At 47.1% G+C, this 13187-nt stretch overlaps 1 protein-coding gene across 1 annotated transcript in view; it reads right to left on the reverse strand.

Annotated features, from left to right (window-relative positions):
• The window catches only part of LOC136995361 (neuronal acetylcholine receptor subunit alpha-7-like), a 57224-nt gene that overhangs the window by 11894 nt on the left and 32143 nt on the right, over positions 1-13187 (reverse strand). The window lies entirely within an intron of this gene.

A 13187-nucleotide genomic window follows, 5' to 3' on the forward strand; every position in this document is an offset into this window, starting at 1 on the left:
ACACTGCTTGAGGCCTTTGCGGTTTTCAGTACATCTGCTCAGCCCTTTCGCCTCCACCTAGGGGAGGGCTAGAACCAGTGAAAGGCGTATTTGCTTTGCTTTTATTCCCGCTGCAGGGACGGCATGGTGCCTGTGGAGCTGATGAGGATGCTGGTCACGAGGCCCCGGTCCTGGGAGCCTCCTGGTGGTACCGGCAGCAGTGCCAAAGGCACATGCTTTGTTCGTTGGGTCACTGGACCCCTCAGCAAAGTGTGACCACGGCACCATTTCTTGCCTGTTCTCCCCATCACTGCCCACAGGGGTTAGGCATCTTCTTCAGCACCCTCCTCAGCCCTCAAGCCCACCTCCTCTGGGGCCTAGCTGTGCTTCCGCCTTACTGCTAAATCTAAGCCTGCCACGCAGGACAGAAATCGAGATCCTTGAAGCCAGAGCAGGGACCTGAAACCAGTCTAAGGCCCAGCACAGCCTCCTCATGCTGGGAGTTAGGTTGAGGCACTGGAGTGTGAAAAAGAAATGCCCACAGAGCTAGTGACGTTTGCTATGGCAAAATACTAGGGAGTGTGACAGTCAGATAACAGGGAGCAACATGGGGCAACGCGTGACACTGCCAGAGCTTATAACCTCTTCCTATGCCCACCCCTCCCTGCCGAAGCTTGCAGGAAAAGTCAAGGATTTTAATAAGGACTCCAAGGCAAGTTCTGTGCCAGGCTCAGTTTCCTAACACCTCTTTTCGTTGCCTTAGCGGCAAAGAGCATATTCATAATAATGAGGTTCTGATGCCTTCCTGAAACCAACGCTAGAATTGCTTCAAGAGGCAGGCATAGCTTTCCACGGCAAAATGAATTATGCAGCTGGACTAGAAGAATACTCCTGAGGGCAAGGTGAATTGAAAGATCTCTGTTACACTTACTCATGAAAGAATAAAGCCAACGGTGGTGCAAAAACAGAACAAACCATGAACTCAGGTTTCAGAGAAGGTGGCTGATCTGACTCCAAAATGAGTCATATAATAGGAATACAGGCATGTTGACACCACTAGAATAATTAGTGCCATAAGTCACTAAACCCTGCAGCAAATTCTATGCATTTAGATGCCACCAATAAGACTTCCAGGCCTGAAGTGATCAATTAAAAATGGCTTTGGTTAGGATTTTTCATAGACCCTTGGAAAATTAACCTCTCAGTTGAATTTGAAAGGAACTTGGTATTACCTGACTCTTGAAAATCCCAGCCAAGGATTAGCTGAGGAATTCACATTCTTAGTTTCTTGTGCTGTAATCCCAAGAACAGAGGGCAGGAAATTGCTATGGAGGTCTGGAGTAAACAGGGAAAACAGTTCTCTCAAGCCGAGACTGGCAACTGTAGGGGACCTGTGGTGCCATAAAGAAAAATGCTATCTGTTCTTGCCTGATGGTGGGCAAGGAAGAAATGGCTGGGTGTGCATCACTTGCATTTCTATTTGGGTCCTTCTGGCCAAGGTACTGTTAAGTTTTAAGTCGGAGAGTAAGGATGGAGAACAGAGGGCATGGTGCTTCAGCTGTGTTATCAGTTTCAGGCGATAAAAAGTCACAAGTGTATCTGTGAAATGAAAACTGGCAGGTAGTCCAGCTAGGAGGAGATATGATGAGGCTGCTGCCCACTCTCCTGTGGCAAGATAGGGTGGACCTGAGAGCCACTGTTGATAAAGTAATTACTAGAGCTTCTGCCCATGGGTCTCTTGGTTCCAAAACACGGCTCTGTGCTCGCATTACGGATCCTGCGTCAGGGCAGAGCCACGGGCAGGGGTGGCTGAGACCGAGCCAGGCCTGGGATCAGTGACAGTTCACCTGTAAGGGACGGAAAACCTCCAGTCCTGAGCAGGTTCAGGAGTGAGGCAAACTGATGCTGACTCTGAAACAGTAGCTTTACCCCCTCAAATATTTCCTGGTCTTCCCTTCCATGGCTTAATCCTACATCTCCTCTTTCCCTGCAGCAGAAGAATATTCTCCTCCTGCAGCTCTCAAGAGAGCTCTGGTGGGAAAGACTCTCGTGCTGTCTCTCACACACCTCCCCAAGAGCGTGGCTTAATCCTCCTCCAGTCTGCTGGCCTGGCACCTCTGTCCCTGGCAGTCTTTAGCCCTCACCCCAGCCAGATCAAACCCATCATTTGACAAAAGCTTCAAGGGCCGTGGTCTCTTGTCACCTCCACCACCCCCTCTGCCATGACCACTGCTCTCTTATCCTCCTCCAGCAACCCTGTGAGCAGAGCTGCTGAGAGGACCAACCTGCAAGGCACGTAGGTACCACTTTCCTTGGAGCCATGGCACTGCCATCTCCACTCACCCTACTTTGGCCCCACATGATCAACCAACTCCACTCCTGGGCTTCTCTTGATATTGCCAAGCACAGCCACAGGAACAGAGATGCTGATCCATCAGATGTGGTGCAGGCAACAAGCAACAGAGTAAGAACTGAGCTTCAACAGCTGCAATCCAGCCACAGGATTGTCCTCTTCCCTCCCCCCTGCCCCAGTATTTCAGAGTCCATCCTAAAGCCCACAGTACAGATGCAATTAGGGCTTTGAGACTCCCACAAAGTCTCTCCCTTCCAAGTGTATCTGTCGGCAGCGGGCAAATGTGAACCTGATTTTACAAAGAAGCTCAGCCCATTTCATTTAAACACCTCGAGGAGAATACTCAATATCTGTCACTGAGCATGTTATTGCCTTATCTTACCCTGGAGCTCCTGGTTACCAAGATCTTTTCTAGGCTAAATGGGTCTGCGTGGAGGCTTTAATAAATGTCCCAGCCACAGGCAGTGTCAGCCCCCAGTGAAGGAGCAGCCAGCCCAGTCCAGAGTGCACTGGGAAGAGCGTGGGCCTGGGTGCTGGCTGTGAGTTGCTCTGAGGCAGAGCTGGGATGCGATTACCATGCTCTGGAAGAGAACTGCTCCCATTTTCTTCTTCTGTCCTGGACAGCTGCCACAGGGCAGGAAAAGGGACTGGGACACCAGCGTTTGGAGCCCCCGTATGCTCCTGCCTTGCATAGCGATGCTCCCCAGGGATGCGGAGGTCTGCACTGGTCGCTGTTAGCTGTTCTTCATGTGACTTCAAAGCTGCATGCTGCTTTCTTCAGCAGTCATGTGTCAATGAAACAGCTGCTGCTTGTGCACAGGAGCTGATCTCTTTCAGGCATGAGGTGTCTGCTCTTTCATTGTTGATTTTCTTCCCTCTCTTTGCCAGAGGGGGCATGATGTAACACGCTACCTGGACAGCTGCTTTAACATCTGGAGCTGTCAGGCTCAGTCTCAGCACCATTAGAAGATGACCAGGTGCTGTAATCACAACAAATACTGATCTGACACAGCCACAGAGACCCAGTAAGTCTTTTTAAATGATCAGCGATGACAATAGCTATTTGTTCTTGCAGACATCCTCTGACATTAAAGAGTAAAACCTGTATCAAAAGGATGGCCTTGACTTGCAATCCAAAACTTCAGGAGTTTCCAGCACCATTTTAGGACATTCTGTGACATCACCCAGCATCAGGGAAGCACCTTAAGATTATTTTAGAAATGTTTTGGAGTGGAACTGGATTAACTTTAACTTTAAGACTAATTAATAGAACAAAGAAAATAAAACAGAAACCCTAAGAAAGGCAAGAAGATCCTAGAGTGATGCGTTGCTTTGTTAAAATTATTACTGAATACTGACAGGAAAATCAGTGTATTATCCAGATTTATTAACCCAGTTAATCATGGAAAGACAGAGCTTCCCCACTGCGGCAAGTTACAGTCCTGGTTTTATTATGAAATGGAGGAGGAGGAAGGGGAATGTCATACTCAGGTATTCACAGTGGTTGAACTGGATGCATCCCACTGGAGTCTGTATTCCTTCTCCGCAGAAAGCGTCAGTAACTGCACCTGAAATGCTGGAGTGGTTTACAGCTGCTACTAGTCAGGTCATGTCAACCATTTGGTGTTGAATGCCTCCACTGAACTCTCAGGAAATGGGAGAAATGTCTCAAAACATGCACCAAATGAGCTGTGCACCACTGCACCTCTGGAAATGCTTCCAGTTCATAAGTTGCAGCCTGTGGAGGACTCAGGAGACCTCAGAGACCATCCCAGGGGCTTCCAGCCGTCCTGTTTCTCTCCTCCTATGGCAGAGACTGGGGCCAGTGCCAGGCAGACAGGGTCCCAGTACACAACAGCTGATGGCCCACCACTTGTGCAGAGTTTCTCAGAGACCAGGGCACCGAAAGGTGAAGGAGGGATTCCCTTCCTAGCTGATTTACCCTTGTACACAGAGAGCAAAGAAACAAGGAAAAGGATGTGGGCAGGAAAATTATGTCCATTACTGATGAGATCTGCTCTAGCTGGGCCACCATGTGTCATCCATTACCTCTCACTGATGTTAGAGAGCAAAGAGCATCGTCATGTTCCTGAACTGTGAGCTGATGCCTCATAAACAGAAAATGTCTTCAGAGAGTGAGAAATCTAAGGATTAGACTCTGTGTTTACCTTTTGGTTATGATACTTGTAGAGGGCATAGGGTCAGTGTTTTCAAGCTCTTCTCCCACACGCTTTTGAGGAGTAGAACAAGGTATTTGAGAAGAAGAACAGCTGTATTTTTTTCATAAAGAAAGTTGCAAAGCTTGAGACTTTGGGAACAGCACCATTGACCACGGAGCCCAAAACTGCAAAGAGCTGCTGAGACTGAGAATTTCCATTGCATGGAAGAAGCTGAGCAGAGGCCTGGAGTCAGCAAGCTGCCAGGCAGGAGCATCGAAGGGCGGGGGGGAAAGCACTCAGCAAAATCAAAAAGAGACAGAGAAAAATGAAAGGGCAGATGCTAGAGTGGCAGCAGCTGAAGAGATACAGGCACATGACAGAAAATGTCATAGGAGATTAATCTCGTTTTCTCCATCTAGTCAGAACCACTAATGGCTTCTGCTCTTAACTTAGAACAATCTGTAATTCTTGGAGCTGTTAAAGCACTGTGCTGCTTCCTTGTCTCAGCAATTTGCAGCCTTGTTTGCTGTATGACTGAACTGCAAGAAATCACCCCGAGCATCTGGTGCAAACATATTTATTCACAGCTTACACCCTTCTTCTTTACTGAAATAAAATAAGCATGGTAAAGAAGAGCAAGAAGGAGACAAGGCTGTAAATATGTTAGGCTAAATATGTTGCTACTTGCTGAGTAGCAAGTACTTATTGTGCATTAAGAACAGGCAAGCAGGTGAGCACAGTGAAAGAAGGGGACAGAGGGAAATGCAGTTTATATTACCTAGAGGCGACGATAACTCAATTTTATTGCATGGCATTTGATATGTCCAGCCAAGGCACCAAGCATCATGTGGATGTTAATATGGACTGAGGAAGTGACAGTTCCTTGTACTTATGAGTCCCAAGTTTTGTTTTTCATACACTCTGTGAACATACCATTTTTCAAGTGGTCCACACTTTCTGCAATAAAACACCTTTTAGAGCAAAATACAGGTTCTAGACCCAAAAGTGATGGTACTATTCTGAAGAGAGCTGGCAGGAAATAATGATTTGCACTGCCTTGGCGTTTACTTGGGTACGTGGGAGGAAAAAAAAAAAAAAAAAAAGCATTTGTGTTCCCCACAGACATTCTGCACTGAAATATAGCGCATGGTAAATCCAAAATGGTTGAGCACTTCCCATGTTCAGCAGAACACCTTGAAGTTCCGGGCCGGAAGAGTGTTTGTGGGAGAAACAAATCATCTGACTGGTTTGAGAGGTCTGAACATTTCAATTTAGGATTTGGCTTATGGGCAGAAGCATGCCTTATCTGATCTGACAAAGTACTTTGAAAGCAATACTTCCTGTGAGCACCGGCTGGGGCGGAGGGAGAGCAGCCAGCTCTCAGCTTGCTGTAGCCTTGGCCGCAAGCTGGAATCTGCCTGCTGCGGGTGCTCCTGGCTGTTTCGCTGTGTGGCTGTACTTTCTCTGCCACCTGGGGCCTGATCTGAAGGACTCGTGGTCTGCAGTGAGCTTTGGATCAAGACGAGAGGAAGAAACAGCCAGGCGAGGTTCGCTAAGTAAACATTTTAGGGTCACTTCTGCACTCTATCGCCCTTTTCTTGCAGTCATGGGACTGCTAAAGTGGAGATGCAGTCAAGGTGGATGCAGGAGGGTGGACGGGGATCCCAGAGCCCGTGTCACGCTGCGCTGGGAGGAGAGGCAAACCTGCCCTGACTCGGGCCAGGCAGGGATTTGGTGGTGTTTCTTTAAGAATAAAACATCTAAAATAGGCTGAATCATCTGAGGCTGGAAGCAGCCAGGATCACAGAGCAGGAAGGAAGAGCGGAGCCCTCTGAACCCTTTCCATGCCATGCCGTGTGGCCCAAAGTGTTTTTGCCCCCGAGATGATATCGCAGGCAGCAGAATATGAGGGTGGGGAAGCAGTGCCAGCTATGCCCATAACTGCATTGCCTTGAATTTTCCAGGGCCATTGCTTTTGGCCATATCTGACTACAACGGGCTGTGGATTGATCTGTCTTTCTGAAAAACAGGTTGATTTTTGCTAGGTAACTAAACATTACATTAGGAGCTGAATTTTTTAAGGTATTTAGTCCGTGAGTCCAACCCAGCAGCCCATCCTGAGACATTGATTCTTGAAAACATGCCTATAGCAATGCAAGATTAATGAGATCCTGGTGATTGCTTTATCAGGTACTGTTGGAAGTGCGTAAGCATGCCCACCAGCTGTATAATCTTAAGGAGGCTCTACTTAAAGGATAATTGTGAAGGGGCAGAGTTACAGTTAGGAATCTGACTTGATCTGGAGAAGCTTCCTTCCTAGTTACTTCTTAATGCATGATTTGCTACCCTTAATTGCAAGGTTGCTTTCAAATGAATGATAGAGTTTAATGAAAGAGGTCAGGGATACGGAGTCTGCAAATAGGGAGGCACAATGCTCTTTAGAAAAAAGAATTCAGGCGTATGCCTATTGCCTAAGGAATGGATTGATCCTTTCTTCAGAGATGGTCACAAAACCATTAGCCAAAATGGACTTGATTATCCAGTACTGTTTATATGTTTCATGCTGTCTTTATCAAAATAAAAAAGCCCTTGCAGTTTATGACTGGATGTCTCAGATGTAGTTCCCAGATGAATTACATGACCCTCTAGTTTGAATGGACAGATCCAGAACTTCTACAGAAACTCTATTTCAAATTATGTTATTTGTGTAATTTCATTTTGGTCGCTGAACTGGGATTGTTACACATCCACATGGATCTCCCTCCTCATATAATGCCCTCAGTTGGTGCACAAGTGTACTATGTATTAGGAGCAGGCTATCTCCATGGAATTGCTGGCTTTTCAAGTGAGAGACAAATCTGTCTGTAAGTTAATAGGCTTATAGAAACGTAAAGGGCAGTTGTTACCATACACCTGAGCTGTATGACACAGGCTTTAGGATTTCACCCAGTGATAGTGCAGCCAGTCCAGTAATTTCAGGTGTGTAACACGTCTGGAGTTCTGTGCATTTCTCTGTGTTTTTTCCTCATGAGATGATCTCCAGCTGTCTAGCTACACAGGCTCTTTATAAAAACTTTTTTAAAGAGAGAAATTAAAAGTAGGTCAAATCATGAGTGCAGCCAGACACGCTGCCGGTGAGGCAGGATGAAGCCGTTCCCGGGGTGCGTAAGTTTAGGACACAGTTGCTGCCGTGTAATCATGGTCTGAAAGTCTGTTCAGGAGCCACAGTCCAGAGCTTTCAGTGCCAGGAGGGACCTCCAGGGCCCAGCAGTGAAGCAAGCCTTGCTCGTATAGTCAACTTGTGTTGAATTCTGGCCGAACCGTTGTGTTTGTGAATGCCATGGGACGTAAATACTCTCGATCCAAATGACTGAGCTGGTTTCTGTTGCTATGGGTGTTTAATTTTTTAAACATAAGCAGAGGCATCCTTGCTCTGGTTCCTGGACTTTTCCTTTCTTCAGCATCACAGATGAGTTTGCAGAAGAGCAGCCCTTTAATTTTTGAAAGATCTCAATGCCTTGTGTGGCACATTTGCAATGCTGCTGAAAAGTGGGCTCTGGAAATATCTTGTTCCCCCAAACAGGGGGAAATTTCTGGAGAACAGGAGCAGGGGGACAAATGCAGTCACCCAGACTCCTAGCTGGAACATTTCTTGGCACAGAAAGGGCCTGGCTCACTGGGGAGGAAAAAGCTTCAGTACACATCACCCTGCAGTGTGTTGAAGCAGAAGAGTCCCAGTGTTAAAAGGCATTGAGCAACCTGCCTCTGATTTCTAGGCCAAGCTTTGCCACTTGCTCTTTACAGATGAAAAAAAGTCTGCTTGTTGTTATTGTGTATTAACACAGCATCTATTGGGCTGCTTAGAAAACCGGAGTCCATCATGTGAGAAGTTGCACGTGGTGGGGGAAGAGAAAGTCCACTCCGGGCAGCTTTATGAACAGAGAGAGTGCAAAGGATGTGCCAAGGAAAGGAAGGAGGTGTTTTGCAGACAGGTTACAACAGGAAAAAGCAGGCATCCTGCCCCACCTGCTTCCCTGTGCTTACTTAGGCTGGAAAGTGCCTCATTTATTGTAAATATTAGTCGAGGTCAAGAGAGACTAGCCTCAGTTAAGAGGAATCAAGATACCATTTCTTCATTTCTTTGCAAACAGATCAGACATGAGAAGCCGGTTCTTTTCCTCATGTTATATCAGAGCAGCTTTCCTGTGCCCCCTTAACAGAGTGACTGCAAGCAGCAGCTCTGAGAATTTCTCACGTTCTCATGGTTAAATAGTTAAAACTGAGGCCAAAAGGCAGAGAAAAGTAAGATATACAGCATGTTAGGGACCAGTGTTGTTGGACTGGCAAAAGGTGGGACTATTCATATGGGTCCAGGTGGCTGTGGATGCACGTTTAATTTTAAAAAACCCAAATCCTAACAATACAAAGCAGATTTTTCAGAGTGTATGGGTCAGAGCATCTCTGCTCCCACAGACATGAAGACGAGCAACAGTGACTTCTCCTGCAGTCCAGCAGTTGGTCTTTCTATTTCAGGATCGAATTGCTTGCATCCTTTTTAAACCGCATGCTTTAGAAGATTCATTTATTCCTGTAACCTGGTGCTAATCATGGCGATTCTCCAAGAACTGAACAAGCTGTCCAAGGGTCCACCACTTCCTCCCTAGGGATTTTCAGCTGGAATTGGATCATGCTGAAGAACTGCAATTATTACCTGCTATACCCCTTCTGGGATCGCCTGCAATATCATTGTGGGAAGATTATTCTGCGCTTCCCCATTGGAGTAGGGAAAAGGCTTTCAGAGCTCAAGGTCTGTCTATACCATACAGCCCAACAGTGAGTACTTGCTGAACAAGGGCTATTTAGATCCAGCAGCCAAATGGGCAGGCAGTCTTGCCCTGTTTGTCTGGGCTGGTGTCTGGAGTAGAGCTAGGAGTTAGGAGTAGGGATTTAAACTAAGCACGCTCTGGGACAGAGATGACAACCCACATCTAAGTGGGGGAATAGTGGAGAGGGGTGGAAGGAAAATGGTGCACGGAGGGCTGAACAAGAAAGGCCTCAGCAATGGTAGCATAGAGCGGAGGGGGCCCACCTCCAGAGTGTGTGCACAAATTCGCACAGCCTGGGAAACAGGCAGGAGCAACTGGAGTCCTGTGTACAGTCACAAAAATTCAGCATAACTGGGATAACTGAGACGTGGAGATCACCAGACGCTCACACTGCTGGAGTCCTCTGATGGAGAGGTACAAGCCCTTCAGGGAAGACGATGTGCATTGCCCTCTACATGCAGGAGCAGCTCCTATGGTGGGTATCTACGGGACAGGTGACAGCTGGTGGAGAGCTTGTGGGCTGGGGTCAGATGAGAGGCCAGTGAGGGTGACACTGTGGTGGGAGCCTGTTACAGACCACCTGATCACTGTGGGCAAGTGGATGGGGTCCTTTTTAGGCAACTCAGGGATACCTCTGTGTTGCAGACCCTGGTTCTCACAGGTGACCTGGACTTCCCTGTCATCTGCTGAGAGAGCAGCTGAGTGGAATGCAAGCTGTCAAGAGGATTTCTGGAGAGTGCCAGGAGTAGCTTCTGGATGGAGGAACAAGATGGGTCAACCAGAACTAGTGCACAGCTGGATCTGCTAATACTACCAAGGACGAACTGGCTGGGGACGTGATAACTGGTGGCAGCCTGGGCTGTAGTGACAGTGAAATAATAGAGTTCAAGATCCTGATAGGATTGAGGGAGAAAAGCAGCAAAGTAAATACCCTGGACTTCAGGTGAGAAGATTTCACTTTTTTCAGGGATTTGCTAAGTGGGATCCCATAGGAGGCAGCTCTGAAGGCTAAAGCAGCTCAGGAAAGCTGCCAGGGCTTTAAGGACAACAGTCTCCAGGTGCAAGAAAGATCTTTCTCGCTACTCATAGAAACAAGCAGACACATCAGGAGACCAGCATGGCTAAGCAGGGAACTCATGGCAGAGCTCCAATGCGAAAAGGCAGCATATGGGGGATGGGGGTGAAAGTAGGGATAGACTGCAAAGGAGGAATTTAGGAACATTGTCTGGGTGTGCAGGACTGGTGTTAGGAAAGTTAAAGCTCAGCAGCTGAGATTGCCGAGGGACATCAAGGGCAACAAGAAGAGCTTCTACTGCTACAATAACATCAAAAAGCTCAAAAAGGAAAACATGGGCCCACTGGTGAATGGGGTGGATGATTTAGTGAGAGCAGACAGAAATAAGGCCAAGGTGCTCAGTGCTGTCTTCGTCTCATTCTTCACTGTCAAGGTCTCCCAGGTCTCTGTGCTTACAGAGTTCAAGGAGAAAGAGAACTACCAGTGGTGGATTAGGATCAAGTCAGGGATTACTTGTCAGGTCTCAACCCATACAACCCCTACAAGTCCGTGGGACCAGACAGGCTGCACCACGGGTGCTGAGAGGGCTGGCTGGTATCCTTGCAAGGCCACAGAGACTGGGGAAGATCCCTGAGAACTGGAGAAAGGCAGTTGTTGCACCCGCCTTTGGGAAAAGCCAAAGAAACAATCTGGGGAACTACAGGCAGGTCAGCCTCCCTTCGATCCCTGGGAAAATCAGGGAGCGAGTCCCTGGAGAACATTTCTGGGCACTTAAGGCAGAAGATGGTAACTGGGAACAGTCAGCCAGGAATTATCAAGGATAAATCAGGCCTGACCAACTTGATTGTCTTCTATAATAAAATGAAAGGGGACAATGTCTTGACTGGAAATAACCCTGAGCAACCTGGTCTGACCCCATGGCTGACCCTGCCCTGAGCAGGGTTTGGGCTAGACACCTCCCCTGATCCCTTCCAACATGAGTTATCTTGTGATCCTGTGAAGCAGGAGCTCCCATTAAAGGAGGATTGCCAAGTTTCAGAGCACGCCAGCCCAGACTGCCTGGTTGCACAGTGGACCCCAGTCAAGGCTCAGTGTGCTTTTGGGCTGTAACAGGAGAGCGTCAGGTGAGAATAGCCAGGGGTTTGCTTTAGACATCCCTTTTCTGGATAGCTCAAGTCAGTCTCCAGGGTCTAATAGACCATCCATGTATTATAATTTTTCTTTTACAGTGTTTTACAGTGTGAAATTTGTTTAATGAACAGATGAAAGGAACAAATTGTCTTTGACCTACATGACAACTTTGATAGGTGCATTTCTAATACATTTGATATGCTCCAATTATTTCTGAATTATGAAAAAACTTGCAATAATACAGGCTGCCAAGAAGGCATATTTAATACACTAGTGGTGAGAAGAGAGTCCCTTATCATATTCTTGGCTTTGTGATCCAAAAATGATGAAAAGGTGTGAGAGGTCCTAATACTTGAGCAGCCAACAGTCACCTGAAGAAGGGGACTTGACCCAATAGACCTCCCCACCACCCTGCTGATATTTGATGTCCACACATCTGCAATAGATTAGGTAGTAATTTGCTGAAACTTGTTATTCCAGCATGAAAATCTGTAATAATACATAACTCTTCATAGCTTTTTTTGGTCCAAATCTTTTTATCATCTCTAGTAGGGACCTATATTAGGAGGAATTGGTCTAAGTAAAGCTACTGCACTGGACATAGGCAAGCGTATCCGTTTAGTAATTCCAGCTGGCTTTTGTTACATATTATGTGAAGCAAAATTATGTAAAGATCTGTCAGATGCCTTGTCTCTCCTCCCCACACAGCAAGTTTCTCTGGAACTGTAGCTGCCCCTGTGGAGTCCTAGATACATGTATGGCAGGGGCCTTGTTAGCTTTTTGGAAACCCATCTTACTTGGTAAAAGAGTCATGCTGACTTTCAGCAAGGTGCCCAATTTATTTGGAGGCTTTCAGAAACTCTTGCTTAGGGGCATGCTGCATAGCCCTGTGAGTCACCATCCTTCCCGACTGTTAGGTCTATCTAACTCCCTGAAGTTAGATAATGAGGTTGTGCGACTAAGTGTCATTTTGCTCTTTTTGTGGTATGCCTCATGCTAGGCTTTAGTTACACAATGATGAAGCACACCCTCCATCGGCACCTAGATATATTGTTGAATATATATATTTTTTATTTCTACTGTCCTCTGTGTGTATCTTAGTCATGATTTGAACAAAAATATTGGCATTAGCTCAGGAGATAATATAATTTTTCAGTTCCTAGTTTTTCCTATGGTGTTCATTCTTGCTTACTCTTCAAACCAGAACAGGTTTACTTTCCTTACCCTGCTATGAGGCCAGGGAACGATGCTTTCCCCAGTTCAAGCACGGGCCCCCTTAGTCCTGATGAAAGAGACCGTCATCCTTGGCTTTGCTCCCGCCAACATGACATGCTTATCTGTGGCTTCTCCTTAAAGAATATGCCAATGCTAATTCAGGCTCTGCACTCAGCCCCACTTGCAAGCAACACGAAGGCAGCGTACAGGCCTGTGCCTTTACTGATCACATCTTGCCGCTTGGCCTTCCCCTTCTCCCCTGTTTAGCTGTCCCAACTCTGAAGGGTTTGGGCATCCTCAGGCCAGAAGAGGTGGGGAGTCACCTGCAGCTGCTGGCAGTCCGACCTGCCTTGGTCCTTTCACTTCTCCCTATCCTTCTCAGACAGCAGTTTCAGGAATTTCATGTGGCAGAGGCTGGAGTCATTGACGTGCATCGCCGATGCGACCGCAGCCTGAGATCTCTCCTCGCTCCTGTCGTGCTGCTGTGGACTTGCAGAGCTGTGTATGTA

This window comes from Apteryx mantelli, chromosome Z, assembly GCF_036417845.1.
Source record: "Apteryx mantelli isolate bAptMan1 chromosome Z, bAptMan1.hap1, whole genome shotgun sequence".
NCBI lineage: Eukaryota > Metazoa > Chordata > Aves > Apterygiformes > Apterygidae > Apteryx > Apteryx mantelli.